The sequence below is a fragment of the Mus caroli genome, unplaced genomic scaffold (assembly GCF_978045245.1).
Source record: "Mus caroli unplaced genomic scaffold, Mus_caroli_1 scaffold_19, whole genome shotgun sequence".
NCBI classification, from domain to species: domain Eukaryota; kingdom Metazoa; phylum Chordata; class Mammalia; order Rodentia; family Muridae; genus Mus; species Mus caroli.
Window position 1 is genome coordinate 35,441,371 of NW_028227274.1, and position 17,342 is coordinate 35,458,712.

A 17,342-nucleotide genomic window follows, 5' to 3' on the forward strand; every position below is an offset into this window, starting at 1 on the left:
CTGACTGCCTATCACCAAGCCTTTCCCCTATACCTTCTAAGCCCTTCCACCTGTCCCTTTTGCCCTCTTGTTTCCCCTTGCTCTTTGCTCTCCACAGAGGCTGCCTGGATGGCAAGTCCCCCAGTACGTCATTCTCCTTTCTCCCATTTCCAACCCTCATTGAGCTGCACCCCCGTGGCCTCTGCCTTCTGTGGGAGGGCTGCCCTCTGTGTCACTGGCAAAGCCAGCACATACAGAGGCCTAGGCTCTGGTCATTGTCAATTCCCTCCCTTTCTGCTCTTTTCAGCCATAGCTAGTTGGTTATTTGATTTTTGGGGTTTTTGGTTTTATTTTATTTATTTATTTATTTATTTATTTTTGGTGAGTCACCCAGGAGCTCCAAGAGAATACTTTCCCCAAATCCTGTCTCTGTAGCTTCAAGGAACCCACTTGGTCTCTGTCTGTCTCTGTCTATCTCCATCTAGGGTTGTGGGTGTGGGTGTGTGCAGTCTAGAAGACAACCATGGGTGTCATTTTAAGAAATGCCATCTCGGGGCTGGTGAGATGGCTCAGTGGGTAAGAGCACCCGACTGCTCTTCCGAAGGTCCGGAGTTCAAATCCCAGCAACCACATGGTGGCTCACAACCATCCGTAATGAGATCTGACTCCCTCTTCTGGAGTGTCTGAAGACAGCTACAGTGTACTTACATATAATAAATAAATAAATCTTTAAAAAAAAAAAAAAAAAGAAATGCCATCTCTCCAGTCCCTTTCTCTCCCTTTCTTGAGACATGATCTTGCTATGTAACCTAGGCTGCCTTTGAGCTTTCAATATTCCTGCCTCTGCCTCCTGACTTTAAAGCTCTGTCATTAAAGCTGTGCCCCATCCCACCGAGCCCTATAAAGCCTTTCTAAGAACACACAGAGGACAGAGACAAGACGGTGGTGTCTGCAGCTGGAAAGCCTTGGGCTTGGTCCAGTTCTTGACCCCAGACACTTTTTTTCTTTCTTGCACACTTTACTCTCTTCTCCGGGATTTCTCCAAACTTCCAAGGCTTCCTAAAGGAGGATATGGACAATTTGAAGGTTGGAGGAGACCTGAAGCGTGGTAGAGGGCTTACACTGGCTTCCTGCATCCCAGTCACTGCCTTCACTGATGCTTCAGGACAATTACCTCCACTAAGAGAACAGATGACTATTTTTTTTCTTTTTTAAAATTAATTTATTTATTAAAGGTGTGTAGTGGTGGCACACGCCTTTAATCCCAGCACTCGGGAGGCAGAGGCAGGTGGATTTCTGAGTTTGAGACCAGCCTGGTCTACAGAGTGAGTTCCAGAACAGCCAGAGCTACACAGAGAAACCCTGTCTTTAAAAAAAATTATTTTTATTTCATGTACATTCATGTTTTCCCTGCTTGTATGTCTGTATGAGGGTGTTGGAGTGTTGGATCCCGTAAAATTGGAATTATAGACAGTTATGAGCTGCCATGTGAGTGCTAGGAATTGAACCTGGGTCCTCTGAAAGAGCATCCAGTGCTCTTAACCCATGAACCATCTCTCCAGCCTCCTCCTCTCTTCCTCCTCCTCTTCTTCCTCTTCCTCCTCTTCCTCCTCCACTCCCTTTTTGTCAGAGGTTCACTATGTAGCTCTGGCTGTCTAGAACTCACTATGTAGAGCGGGCTGGCCTCAAACTCACAAAGATCTGCCTGCTTCTACCTTTCTATGGCTGGGATCAAAGGTGTGTAGCACCACGCCCAGCTCAAATGTCTATTTCTAATAAAACAGAACACAAAAGCTCTCCTCCCCCCCCCCCTAGCCCGAGGCGGGTAAGTAACAGACTCTTGTCACTCCACACTGTGTTGGTCACCTGCAAGGAGAGAGTTTTGAGGTCAATGCTCTGCTTCCTAGAAAGAGCAGGGGAAAGAAAGGCCTTAGGCTGTACACTGAGCGCTCATCTTCAGGAGAGGTTTTTCTGCTTGGGTTAAGATTGGATATCCTGGGCTCCGGTTGTGCTTCAGCCAGAAATATGAAAGCATTTGGAACTGGAGAACTTAGACTGTCACATACAGTGCCTGCCTAGACTAGAGTCACCCACACTGTGTATCCTTTATGGACAGCGTTACAATTATTCCGGAGGAGAAAATGGAAACTTGGAGGGGTTAAGTACTTGCCTAAGAAAACAGTGAGAAAAGAGTAGAACGAAGGTTTGAAGGGAAATCTGCCTGCCTTGGAGCTCTGGGGTCACACAACAGTTCATGGGCATGACTGTTAGGATGCACACACACACACACACACACACACACACATACGCACACACCTGCCGCTGCCAATGTCCCCAGGTCCCCAGAGCCTCGGCTGAGCACAGCCACTGCCAGGGTTCTGAGAGCAGAAAGCTACAGTAACAGAGGTCTGGGTTCCTTGAAGCCCGTCTTAAGGGAACTTGTGATGTTCCCCACATTGGGGATGGGCAGGATCTATGGGGCTTTCTACCCATCCTTTAGCCATTTCTTTATCATTGGAAGCTGGCAGAGGGTGCTTTGCCAACAAAGGTATCACAAAGGCTTTTTGCCAGCTTGTCATCTATCACTCCCTGGGAAAGCCTGAAAAACAATGGATCAATTCAATTCATGGGACAGTCATTGGGCATATCCCTACCCTTCTGCAAGGTGCTTGAGCTCTGAACATGTCCCCACAGTCTGAGGACATAGGATGGTGAATGGTCTTCATCCCTTTCTTTGGCAATCCTGATTGCTCCAGCCAGCAAGAGCTCCAGCCTCCGGCCCTTGTGGCTTGCAGACTAGAACTGGACTGTAAAGATCTCCTGTCATATATCAATCTTGTTTTTCCAGCTGGCTCATCAGCCTCTTGAGGACAGGAGACCGACGGTGACCCCTCTTTGTCTCTCCTAGTGCACTTAGTGAAGGGCTGTGCATTCTTGGAGCTCTGCCATTACTGAACTCTTGTAGAGTGCTAGACCAGTGGTTCTCAACCTGTGGGTCTCGACCCCCATAGAGTCTCCTATCATTACAACTGATAACAGTAGCAAATTTACCATTATGAAGTAGCAATGAAATATTTTTATTTTTGGAGTCACCACAACATGAGGAACTGTATTAAAGAGTCAGAACATTAGGAAGGTTGAAAACCACTGCTTTAGACTGTTTCAAGGACTGGCATGCACATATGTATACGTTTACTTGTATCCATGTGTATGTATGATATACATGTCTGACATAGACATAGGGTATGTGTGCCCATGTACATTAAAATGGTTCACATACTTGTACCATATCTCTATATAATGTGATTCGCCAGATATTAAGAATACATTAACTACAACTATAACCTGCCTCACCCCAGAGCTAGGAAAGAGACCATGACGGGAGCAATAACAACAAGGGTAACACATGTCTATAGTTTCATCCCTAGGGTGCTAGAATAAGGAGGATCATGAATCTGAGGCTAGCCTGAGCTACATACCAAAATCCTGTCTAAAAAAATAACAGCTTCCACCAAGGCAAAGCAATGAAGTGCCATGATTAGAGAGTACAGGGCAGGGACACAGCTTAGTCAGTCTAGGGAGACAGATCAGGGAAGGGACAGTGAAGAAAGGAAAACTTGACTAAGACTTGGAGTCTGTTAGAGATTGAACCACCCCCCACCCCCCCGAAAGTCATGTTCAAGTCCTGACTCCTCATACCTGTAACTGTGACCTTATTTGGAAGTTAGACCTTTACAAATAACATCAACTTAAGAGGAAGTCATGCTGGATGAGGGATTATCCTAATCCAGCAACCAGTGTCCTTCTGGAAAGACATTTGGTCACAGACACAGAGTGGCAAGAACACCACATGACCAGAGAAGCAAGACTGGAGTGGTAGTCCACCACCTGAGGTCACTCTATACAGCACTCTCCAGAAACTCCCGAAGGCCATGGGCCTCTGGTGATCTGTCCCTGCCTTGCCCTGTGCACTTCAGGAGCTAGAACTTTCCCAAGACTCGGGAGCATGGAACAGACCCTTTCTCCAAAGGCTCAGAAAGGAATTTATCCTGCTCACACGACATCGGGGTTCTGGCCTCTAGAACTGTCAGCAAATAAATTACCTGGTCATGGTAACTTGTTATGCCAGTCTTCAAAAATGAATCCAGAGGCTCACTAGAAATCCACTGGGTGAAGCAAGGAGGAAAAGAGTGATTCTGTCACAAAGAGCCATCTGCAGAGGGACATGGAGGAAGGAGAGCATACTGCAGAGAGCAGAGAGCAAGGGAGAGCTCTGTGAATCAGGAAAGCTCCCTAGGAGGTGGGGAAGGGGAAGGGCAAGGGGAAGGGGAAGGGCAAGGGGAAGGGGAAGGGCAAGGGGAAGGGGAGTTACATGTTAGAGTATGCATATTTGTGTGCATGTGTTACGTGGTTTTGTGATTATATGAATGCATACCCATGCCCGCGATTCCTGGAATTCTACTCCGCTTTTATGATTTCTGGTTTAGTATGCTCCTGCATGATTGGTGTGTGGCTTGACCTGTATGTGTGACTTGTATGTCAGGGCATGAATGTAGATAGTCTACAAGTCTGTGTACTGAATTTAAAGCAGTCACAGGAAGACTTGATCAGGGATGGCCCTGTTTCTCTGTTTACATTCTTGTTGCACACTGTGAATACACCTGACTAGAGTGTGCAATGACAGACAGTTGTCAGGAGCTGGGGCCTACCTGTCCTGGTTCAAGAACACAAGACAGGGCAGACAGACCTGGATTGCACTGGTTGCCAAGAGGCCTGTGAGAGACAGACGTTCTTGGGCTGGAAAGATGGCCCAACAGTTAGCACATGATGGTCTTGCAAAGGACCAAGGTTCCGTTCTCAGCATTCATACGTGCTCACAACAGCCTTCAATTTCAGTTCCAGAGGATCCAATGCTGCCTTCTTGTCCCCTCAGGCTGCTCTATGTATAGATGCACATGTACTTATGCAGGTTCGTATACATTCACATAGATTTAAAACAAAATAAAAAGAAACCTATTTCTTTCTCTCTCTCTCTCTCTCTCTCTCTCTCTCTCTCTCTTTTTTTAAAGAAGACAGTGCTTGATTCTTGAGATCGACAACTAAAGGTAACCTTAAGTATGTCTATGGTCCCACTTGTACCTTGGCCCAGCCACATAGTAGAGTTACTGAAGAGTCCTCAAAACTCAGTTTACATAATGCCAGCGAGGTATCTCTGTGATTAAAAGCATATACTGCTTTTGCAGAGGATCTGAGTGTTGCTCCTAGCACCTACATCAGGCATCGCAAGTTGCCTGTAGCTTCAGCTCCAGGGAGATAGAACACCCTTTCCTGGGCTTTTGGGGAATGCATGTGTGCACATGCGAGAGCACACACACACACACACACACACACACACACACACACACACACAACATATAATTAAAACATGAAACACATCTTTAAGAATAACTGAGTTTTAAAAAGCATACTTTGATTCAGTCAAATCCCCACCTGCCTGAGAATCACTTCTTAGAGGAGCCCCAACCCCTGGAGAAAGGTTACAGCTGAGGGCAGGAACTAGGAGAAGGACCAACACAACCCCATCCCTCAAAGAAGGGTGTATGTGTGTATGCTTTTTTTTTTTTACTGGAGACATTACAACCAGAGATGTTTATTGAATCTAAGAACCACTTCTGTGCTCCAGGCTGACATTGGGAGCTTGAGTGTGTGCATGGTATGTGCAGGTGTGTGCAAGCATGCGGAACTTCCAACCTGCTTCCTCTCTGAGAATATGGTTAGATCAGGATGTCAAGTGCAGCCTCGGGCCCTGCCAGCTGCTGCCATGGTCAGATTTCAGGGGGCTGTCCTTGATGGGGCTGGTAGAACAGACAGAGCCTGTGGTAAGGACAGGAAGAGAGGCGTGGAGGCTGCTGCTTCGGCGGGGGGGTGGGGAGCAGGGGAGGAGTGGCTCCCTAAGACTGAGATGGTTTCAGGCAGGAGCAAGCCTTGAATTTGGAGCTGGGGTGTACAGGTCAGGTGGGATGAGACAAGATTGCACACAGCGCTGAGAGGGAAGAGCTAGGACTTTTCAGGACCTTGGCCAGTACCCTTGAGTTCCTTGGGGCGCCAAGCCTGTCAGCCTGTTTCCAGGCGTGGTCCTAGGCCACGCCTCTGGATGGGGTGGAGAGGCTGAGGCCAGGGAAAGATACAGTTAAATTTCAGAACATAGACGGGGCTTCACTGGGATTATAGGAGCTCTTAAGAAACTGGGTGTGAAAGAGAAGGATCCCTCATAAGTAAGTAGACGCAAGGTCCCCAAAAATGAGGAAAGAGGATCTTCTGGGGCTCAGGTCTCCAAAGGAAGAAGAGCAGCTTGAGGGTGGGGGTCGTCCATGCTGGGGGTGCATTTCTTTGCCCTATTGTGTCAGGCACTAGGCTAAGCATTCTGGACCTTACCACCTGCCACCCCTGGATCACCAAATGCTATTGTTCCTTTGGGAAGCAGTCTGGAAGCAGGAGCACTCCTGTAGCTATTCCTTGAATCCTCTCCTATGTCCTTTCTCGCTGCTGCCTGCTGCTTTCCTGTGCCTGCTGCTGCCACAGCTCTGCCCTTTGCATCCCCATTGCAGCCAGGAAGACTTCACTGCCGCCACGGCAGGGATGCCCCTCTGCCCCCCAGACCCCGCGGCTCCCTTCCTCCCAAAGAACTTCTTAAAAAGCAATTAATCAACCTTATCACATCCTTTCTATGTCGTCCTGAGCAGGGAGGGATGCAGAAAAAGCATCCTGCTCCGAGAGGCCAGTCATGTGGATATGTGGATACCCAGGCAGCTGGGTGACAGATTCTTCCATAGGGACAGCCACCACCTCCTCCAGCTTTGGAACTGGCTGCAGTATGAGTCTGACCCAGGAGAAAAAATGGGGACACCCTGCTTGTTCTCAGCCCCACCTCCTCGTTTTCTTCCTTCAGTTATTTCAGGCTTGTTCTCCCAATCCTTCCCTAGCAACTTCTTGGGACAAGGGTCATGTACAAAGGATTTAGAGAGGAATGCCCATGAGTGTAGAGAAATGTGACCTTTATGAATGACAACCTTTGCCCTGAACATAGGGCCCACCACCATGCAGCAGCCAATGCCATGGATAAATAGTGTGTGTGAGTGCAGATGTGTTCACACAGCAGGCAGTAGGCAGTCCCTTGAACCTTCCAGTCTAGGCTCTGATGCTTTACTCTCTAGAGAGTAGCACATGAGATACCAGGGCTGTGGGAATCCTGGTGTCACCTTAGCCAGTCCTGATGTCAGTAGATGAAGGCCCACCATTACTCTGCTACAGGATCTCAGCTGGGTCTGGAGATGTCCCTAGTGGGTGATATGGCAGCTAGGGAGAGGTAGAACCAAGGCTGGAACCTAGAAGAAAAAAAAGAATGGGACAAACTGAGATATTTTCTATGTACCAGCTGGTGCCAGGGTCTGACCTATGCCTCCTATACAAACAAACTCATTTACCCATTTGACACCCCCGAGAGCTTTTTTAAAATAAAGATTTATTTTTATTTAAAATATTTTTATTTAAATAAACAAATTATCTATCTGTTTATTTAAATTTATTTAAAATAAATAAAATATTTTTCTTTAAAATGTGTGTGTCATGTGTGCTGTTGCTCGTGGAATCCAGAGAGGCAGTTGGAGCTATGGGCAGTTGTGAGCCACCTGCCCATGGGGCTGGCAACTGAACTAGGTTCTCTGGAAGAGCAGCAAGCATTCTTAACCCCTGAGCCATCTTTCCAAGCCCAAAAAAGAGTTCCTAAGGGAACTGAAGTTTAATATAACAAAGCTTACACAACGGAAAGGCAGGCCACAACGCCAATCTTGCACCACATTTTTTTTCTTAATCTTAGCAAAAAATTAAACTATAATTCGAATAGCATCATTCCCTGCTTGCATCGTGCACACAGCTTCCCAGTGTCACTAAGGATTCTTTTTCCTCTCCATGCTCAGCAAGTCCATGCACCCCTCCCTAACCTGGGTCCTGCCTGATCTAGCACCCACGCCACACGGCTAGTGACCTCCTTTCAGATCCTGAGCGCACACAACTCCCTCTCCTCTCAGAGCTTTTGCCCTCACTACACCGTTGCTTTGAGAACTTTTCCTCCAAATCTCCATGGGGCAGCTTCTCATGTTTCAGGCCAAATGCCACCTCCTCAGAGAGCCCTTCCCTCACTGCCTGGTCACCTTCCTTTCATCCCAATTTATTTTCTTCACAGCAATTAAAATTATTTATTTCTCACCTTAATCATCCACTGTCTTGTGGCTAGAACGGAAGTTCCTTCGGGGAAGAACCCTTGTGTGTTCACCGTGGTATTCCCAGGGCCTGACATTTAATAAGCGCTCAATAAATGTTTGATAAGTGAATGGTCTCTGAAAAGCTTCAGGGGCTCCAAGAGGGACTTGACAGTGTGGAGAAAACTCAGAGGATGCTGCAGCCTTCTGATCACTGGGCAGCTGAGCTGTCTATCTGTGAGGTAGCCTGGCCTTCCTTGCTGAATGAAGACTATATGTGGACATATTTCCTCAGCTGTTGCATGAAATCAGGTGGAAGGGATTAAGTTGCCTGGTGTTGCCAAATCAGAGTGCACTTAGGGCCCCTGGGTGTCCCCCAGCCTTTCCAGGTCTGGGGTGAGGTTGAAGGAAACTCTAGAGCCTGCTTTGCCTGCCCGAAGGGTTGCAGTAGGCATTGCCTGGAGGAGGGGGAGGCTGCTGCTCAAGGAACCTGATCTTTTGCATTTGCTGACATTCTTAGATTTGGCATTTACAACCTCAGGGTTCTATTCCGAGGAGGCCTTTTGCATTTGATGTAAATATTATGGTGATGAGAGGTGACACGGAGAAACCCTGTAGGAAATCGAAATCCACCCCCACCAGGCTGGGAGCCTCTCCCGCTGCCTCTTTGGGTTGGCATGCCGGGGAGTGATTTCTCCCAGATCTTGGGTTAACCCAGAAGAACCCCCTCCACCCATAGGCAGCAGGGTCTGAGAGCTGCACATTAGTTATTTTTCCAATTTGGAGAACCACATTCATCCATCAATGTGGGAAGCAATCAGGGCAAGTCCTGAGCCAAAATGGTGCTACAGCTATTCTTTTTGGAGGGGGGTGGTGGTTATGGTTCCCAAAGGAAGGGTGGGGAGTCCATAGCTGGACAAGAGTGGAAATGAAGGCTCCAAGCCCTGGGGTATTCCCTAAGTCAGCTGCTGTTCCATCCACTTCTTCAGTGACTCCCAGTTCAAGTCGTCTCCCAGCAGTTTACCCTGGATTTGCATGTCTCTCCTGAGTATGGGGGCCCTTTGGCACCTGCAGTAGTCCTCAGTGACAGATGCCAACCCTCTTCCCAACTCCCCGGGAGGTGGTGCTCCCCACTCAGCAGTCTGCTGGTACTGGAGGTGGTCCAAGGATCCAGGGAGGCAACAGTGACTTGATACTGAGAGTTCTTTGACATGTATATCCAGGGACAACTTGCTGATCTCTCTGAGCTTTGGTCTCCATATCCTTCAAATGGGGGAAGATATTGTCATGGGATTATGTGGGGATCCCATATAGTTATCAGGGCTTCTGAGGGACAGTGTGGACCAGTGGCTAGCCACTGCTCTGGAATGCCAGCCATCATTTACAGTTTCTCTTCTTGCTGTGCCATGAGCTGTGTCTGCTCCACACTGGCCACATGCCCAGTTTGATAGGCTGGTGGTTGGACTGTTTCTGATAGCATCAGTAAGCCACAACAGCCCAGCTCTAATTCTGGAGCCAGAGACAGGAGTTCAAATCTCAGTGTGGCATTGGACACCGAACTTTTCAAAGTTTGATTTCTTCACTTCTAAAAAGGAAGCAGGTTTTACAGAGATTAAATAGGACGGTGCTCAGCATTTTCCAGGCCCTTCCTGGACATTGCTATAAAAGGTTTTATGTTGTAATGGGAAAAGCCTCTGATTTGAGATCAAGAGATCTGGGTTAAATCCACCTCCATCTCTTATTTACTGTACTATCTTTAGGCAATTGTTGCACCTCTAGTTCCCAATATATAGAAAAAAACATGTCAAGTGCGGCTCTAAGGCTCGCACTTGCTATCCCAGCACTTAGCAGGTCAAGGCAGAGAGGGTGCAATGAGTTTCAGGTCTGTCTGGGCTACAGAGTGAGGCACAGTCTCAAAACCAACCAACAACCAACAACACTCCAGAAAGAAAGCACGTGACAGTGTAAAATCATCCGGTCTTAAGTCGCTGTGAAGAAAACTGAGAACCCAGCATGATGCTTATTGCCTATAGAATGGATAACAGCAGTGAAGAGATCTCCGATCTGGATTGAGAGAACCTAGCTTTGTATTTGCTTTGTGTGTGACTTGGGACAGATGACTTCACCTCTATGAACCTTGGATTCTCTTGCTATAAAAGTAGGATAATATGTATCCCCAGCATCATGGTGGAATTAAATTAGACAGTTAATATTAAAACACCTCATAAACCACAGGACGTCGTGCTCACTCTAATTTAACATTACTTTGAGGAGAGCTCTGGGCAAGGAGCTTCGAGGGCTTCAGAGATATTCAGAGTGTGTGGTTCTGTTCCCAGATGACCTGTGATGGAGACGGGGAGTGGAGGCACAAAACAAGCAGCAGGAACCCATGGAGAGCTCCACCTACTTACATGGAAGACATGGCGTGCCCATGTCTGGTAGAGGAGCCTAAAAGGCCGAAGTCAGGCTTCTAGATTTACTGCTCTGTGGGTAAAGGTCTCTGAGAGCGCATACGGGTTACCTTGTGGTGACTTCTGGCCGGCTGAGTCACTTCCCTCCGTCACCTCTGAGGCAAGAGAATGCAGAGACAATTGTGAGACCATTTGAATCAGCTATTCAGTGAGTGGCCTTTCCCCAAAGGTCAGTGGCCTATCTGGCCACCACAGCTGGCAGTCACAAAGGACCTGCCGAGAATCCAATCGAATGGCGTTGCAAAGGCTGAGGCCACTCTTCTGGGAATGGGAGGGTGAGGAGCAAGGTGATTTTGCTTCTGTCACAATTTCCCTTTAGACACAACCTGTCTCAAGGGCAAAAATAGCAGCTTTGCAGGCAGGAAAATATTGTGACATCATCCCAGATTCAGGCAGATTCATCAGCTCCACTCCAGCCAGTCAGTCTCACTTGCTCCTTGGAGACACAGGCAAGGTCCTAAGGGGCAAGTTTGGAGGTCCAGAGGTCCCATGTAGCCTCTTAGCCCCAGTTCTGTGCTCTAAGAACAAGACACGCCTACCCCCGGCTGATAGCCACCAGGAAAAGAAGAAAGTGCTGTGCCTGTGACTGTACTTTCAGTCCTCCTGCAGCCCCGGGGTTGACTGTCAGGCCTGTAGTGTGAGGGGCATTCAGGCCAGGCTAGAGATACAAGGAGGATACTGGGTCCAGAGGATTTACTAAAGGGAAAAGATGTCATTCTACAGTTGCTGGGAGTGGGTAGGGAGGGAGGGAAGGGAGGATAGAAAGAGAACACAGGAGTGTGGGAGAGAGAGAGGCAGGGACAGACAGATTGATATGTGTGTGTGGTGTGGTGTGTGTGTATATGTGTAGTGTGGTAAGTGTATGTGTGTTGTGGTGTGTATATATGTGTGTGTGGTATGATGTGGGTGTATGTGTGTTGTGGTGTATGTATATGTGAGTGTGTGTGTATGTGTGGGGGGGTGATGTGTAATATATTGTGGTGGTATATATGTGGTGTATGTGGTATGTATTTTCTGTGTGTGTTTGTGTGTCTGTGCTACAGCAAAAGATGGCAGGCAGGAAGGGGGACTCCACAGCCTCCACTGATTAGAAGGCTTCTGAAATTGATAAATTACTTTGTATCAGGGCAAAATGATTTGACCAGATTTCAAATGTCTTAGAGAACGGGAAGCTTCTCTTGGGCCAAGTATTGATTGCATTTAATAGAGCTGGGACTTTCTCACTTAAAAACAACAAAATAAACATCTAGGAGAAGGCACTAATCTCTGCCCCACCCCCTCTGCTCTCTTCCACCCTCCTCCTCCTTAGGATCAGGGAAGAATACAGAGCCCTGCCCCGGCTTGGGGACACTGCTGATGTTGAGCTGTGCAGCTCCTTTGGGGCAGATTGATGGTGGGGGTTTAGGAAAAGAGGGGGCCCTGGGTTGGTCCCATTCTTCACAGATCGATTTTTGCCAAACAGGGACTGTCAGAGCCTTTGATAAATCACTAGTCCAAGTGATGAATGCCCTGAGGCAGGGTGGGGTGGGGTGGGGGTAGGGTGCCAGTCGGGGAGGCAGCCCAGGGAAGCAGAGGGGCAGAGTTGCGGGGCAAGGCTAGCCTCCGAGAACTCTGCAAGATAGGCGGACACCTTGTCTCTCAGCAGGATTTGACCACAATCATTGGCTCAACGGCACTTCAAAATCCATTCTCAGCCTGTCTCTCGTCTGTCTCTTGCTGTCTGTCTCACTGTCTGCCTCTTTATCTGGCTTCCAAATGAGCACTGATGGTTTCCTCCCAGGAGAGGACTTGCTTGAGCTTTCTGGAAAATGGAGAAAATCTTTGGAAAGTAGGAAGAAAGGAGGGGTTTTAGCAGTGATCTACGGGCAGGGAGGGGCAGGATGGTGCAGTGTAGCTCCCCAGAATGTGCAGGGTGCAGGCTACAGCAGGGACCAGGAGCAGCACAGGGGGAGGGGCTGTGGAGGGGGAGGGGGCTGCAGACTGCACGTAGGAGTTTGTAGGGCAGCTTTGACCAGGAATGACCAGGTTTCCAAAGAGTCATGTCCTCTTAATGGGAAAGGCCCTGTGTGTGGTTCTCACACCCCTCTAATAGGAGGGCAGTTGGCCTCAGGTAGGCTCCCTGAGGGACAGAAGGACATGTAGAGCAGGTGAGAGACCATCCCAGACTCACAGGAATGAGCTGTCTCTATAGCAGAGCTTGCCTTGGAGGTGGCTCAGTTTATAGATGATAGATTTGGACCCCCTCTCACTGATTTGAACATTTTGCTCACTCAAAGTCCTTATCTATAAAATGGGGAAACAGTGTCGTAATACAGTATGGCATACTGTCTTTTTTGTCTGCTTTTTTGTGGGAGGTGGTAGCTAGGGTTCAAGACAGAGTCTCTCTGTGTAGCCCTGGCTGTCCTACCACTTGTTCTGTAGACCAGGCTGGCCTTGGAGCTCACAGAGATCCACCCGCCTCTGCATCCTGAGTGCTGGGATTAAAGGAGTATGCCAGCACTGATGACATACCATCTTAACTAGTATAAACCTGGGCCTGGCCCAGAGCAAGCACTCCACAGTGAGCCTTAGCTAGGGAACAACCATTCTTTTTCCTGGTGGCTGCAAGGCAGATTCTGAAGTCACAAAAAGTACAAAGAATGTTGTCAGCTACTGTGAGGACTCCTAGCTCGGCCAGAGAGTAGCAACTCCACTCAGATTCTCCATCTCTAGGACCATTTACCTCTGTCCTCTGTCCCCACAGTCAGCACTGGTGCACCATGGGCCTAGGCCTCTATTATCTTCTCTGTAGTAGAAGCAGCTGGAACATAGCCCTCCTAAATCCCCCACACACACACCCTGTCCCAGCTGGACTCCAGGACACTGGACTTGGTGCCTCGTCCCTGGCTGTACCTAAGACCCTGTCGGTGGTGCTAACCCTCATCCTACTCTGCCTCAACCCCACACGCCTGACCTCCACACCGTCAACATCTCCGAAGACCTCCACATCTCAGGGGATGAATTCTGAGCTCACGTTCTGGACCACTGCCAGGAAAGAAGGAAGCGGCGTTAGTTTAAAGCATCACACAAAAGGCCGCAGGTAATTATGTCTCTTTTAAGCTGCTAACAGGATTGGCCGTTTGATAAATGGGAGGATTTGAGGCTGTTTTGTCACTGACAAGCTGTTGTAAGATCATATTGGAAGCTGAAGACAGTTTATCTTCATGTGTGTGGTGGGGAGAGGGGAATTCTCCGTGGATTTTACACCCTCTTCAAATTAATGTGATTTCCTAGGCTGGTCCTGGGCACGGAGTGAGTGATCGTTATGACTTACCCCCTGATTAGATTACCTGGCTCAGCGGCCACCTCCAGCCCCTCTGGGTGCCCTGGAGCTCGCCAGGCCCCTCCCCCATGTTGCCTCTCCAGGTCTCCGGTACCTCAGGCTTCCCCCTGACCTCCCTACTCTCCTCTGCTAGCCTTTCTTTCGCAGGCCCATCTGCTAAGCAAGCCCACAGCTCAATTACTGCTGGCTGGCCAGAGAAGAAGAGAGATCTGGTTTCTTCAGCTCCTCTGGAGGGAGCAGTGAGGAGGCAGGCAGGCAGGCAGGCAGGCGATGGGAGTGGGAGGGAGGAGAAACCAGCAAAGGAGAAGAGTCTGAGAAGAAGAGGGAGTTGGAACAGAGAAGCAAGCTGAGCCAGAGACACAAGCAGGCAAAAAACAGTGGCAAGGGAGAAGGATGGTTTTCTGTTTTATTTCCAGAACCTTCCTTAGAGCCACAGGCACCAAGACAACCTCCTTTGCTTTCCTGGAGCTACGTTAAGCAGGTCCCCAAGCATTTTGGATCAGAGGATGGCTTTATTGTCTTCAGCACACATGCCACTGTGGCCTTGCTCATTTATTCGCTTCTGTGGTACATAAGACCCATGTGAGAGCAGAGGCCATTGCTGCCTTTTCTTCCCAGAGCTCCAGCACATACTAGGCTCTTGGGGAGTACTTATGCAAAGTGTAGAGATTTGAAAAGGAATGGTGAAGGGGCAAGGGCCAGCTTGGCATCCTGGGACAGATTTGCAGGCAAATAGAAGACTGGCCAGCTTGGGGTTGTGTCTCTTAGGTCGCCACCACTGGCTAGATTTAAAGAGACATTTCTGGTGAGGGAATGCTCCAGGGTTTCTTTAGACAAAATTAGGCGTCCTGTAGGACAAAGCTGCTTCTTCTTCTTTTTTAAAAAATATTTATTTATTTTATTTATATAAGTACACTGCAGCTGCTTCCAGACACACCAGAAGAGGGCCTCAGATCTCATTAAGGATGGTTGTGAGCCACCATGTGGTTGCTGGGATTTGAACTCAGGACTTTCAGAAGAGCAGTCAGTGCTCTTACCTGCTGAGCCATCTCTCCAGCCCCAGGAAACAGGTCAACTGGAGGCTCCTGGCCCCAGCCCTAGTGGAGAAAAGTGTGTGTGTGTGTGTGTGTGTGTGTGTGTGTGTGTGTGTGTGTCTGTCTGTCTGTCTGTCTGTCTGTCTGTGTCTGTGTGTTTTGGAGGAGTAGCGGTGAGAATCCTTGCAGTGGATAGCGAGGCTAAGGCCCATTATGTCTAGCCAGGATCCAGTTCATTTTAGAAACTTGGAGAAACTTGTGAGTAGGCATTCAGTGATAAAGTCAGCCCTAGAGGGATCAGAGATAACGTTAGCCGAACAGGGGCAGTTCTTCCACCTTCCCCAAGACTTGTGAGGAAGAAGAGGACAGCAACAAACTCAAGAATGAGAAGGGCCCGGTCTTGCTCCAGGCCAGCTGAAGCCCCACAGCTGGTCAGCCATGCCTCATTTCCCAGGCAAGCTGTGCACCCACTCTGTACCCCAGGCTAGACTCCCTGCTTTTTCAGAACCCCCCCCCCCAAATGTCAGCAATCTGTGCTCCATTACTGATTGGCTAGTATACCAGCATATCACCCTCTAAAACACACACACACACACACCAACAACAACCCCATCATACCATACCAGACACAGTCAGGGTCATCCTTAGACACTCAGCACATAGTTGTAGGTGCTCAAGAATAAAGGGCCGGGGCTGGTGAGATGGCTCAGTGGGTAAGAGCACCCGACTGCTCTTCCGAAGGTCTGAAGTTCAAATCCCAGCAACCACATGGTGGCTCACAACCACCCGTAATGAAATCTTATGCTCTCTTCTGGTGCGTTTGAGGACAGCTACAGTGTACTTATATTAAATAAATAAATAAATATTAAAAAAAAAAGAATAAAGGGCCGTTTGTCTGAGCCATGGTGCAGCCTGAGTATGTCCATTCTGTGCTTCATCCGAGACTGAGAAAGTGGGGGTCTGGGTGGGGTTTGTGGAAGTGAGATGGAAGCCAAGGGTCCAGCAGGTTGAAAAAAAATATTTACCTATCCCATTACTGCCCAGAGAAACCAGGGCATGATTGGGCTACCATCACCTCCCATCCAACCTATACCCCAGCAGCCTTGGCCTTATTTAATACTTCAAATAATGCATGTTCTGGGTGCCTCCGAGGCCTCCATTGCTCTGTTTGCAATACTCCCTGCTTTAGAGGGGGTGGGGTATCCTACACTGTGTTTCTCCTACTCTTTAATCTTCACCTTCCTAGATCTCTGGATTTGTATCTTTTGCTGTTGCCACACTGGACACTCTTACTAAAGATGTATTTGTTATTAGTCTTCTTCCATGGATTAAAAGCCTCATGATAGGAACGATTTCATCTGAGTCTTGCCCACTGAGAGGTCTCTGGTACTTACTACCCACAGGCCAAGCTATATTGCAGGCTCTGAGACAGCGAGACTAAGGCTTAGGCAAATCCATTTGTTTTGAAGAATGGTTCTTAAACTCCATGCTCAAGGCCCTGAGGACGCATTGGCAGGCTGAAAGGTAATCTCCCTTCACAGAGGCTATCATGCACACATGTCAAATGATTGTATAGATTAATGGAAAGGTGTCACAGGTACAACTGTGACAAGTACTTAAGAAGGGGGCTAACAGGACCAAGAATGCATAAAAATACTGGTCAAGTAAGCTGGGTTTCCTTAGAAGAGAAAATCCTTAGAAGATGCTATTACTCTGAGGTAGGGAAGTCTCTCTGGGGCAAAGGCAGATGAGAAGTGTTCTGGAAAGAGGTAGCATCACATGAAAAGGCCCTGCATCAGACAGGACATGACTGCTGACTGTGGGGTCACTGAAGGAGACTGGAAGCAGGCAGAGGTCACACCGCCATGTAGGGCCTTGTCAATTGTACCAAGCAATTTGTTTTCTCATCGGGAAGCCAAAGATTTAAACACTGAAGAGTTTAAACAGCAAGGGGTGGAAAGGCACCATCAGCAGTGATAAGATGGAATTGCATTTTGAAAAGGTCATTCGGCCTTCTGTGGAAGAAGGAGGGAGGGACTTGAGGAGAGACAAACAGGCCAATCAGCTATGCGTTGTAACCATTCAGACTTGGTCGCTCAAGTCCAGACAAAGATGGAGGGTATTGAAGACTGTGTGAGAGAATATTTGAAATCCACACCATGGATATAGGTGAGGAAATCAGGAAGAGTATCTACCCCTAACCTTTGTTCTTTTCTGTAGCCATTGGCTTCCTTCTGGAATGTCAGGCAGGTGACTCACCAAAGAGGAAGGGCTTCCA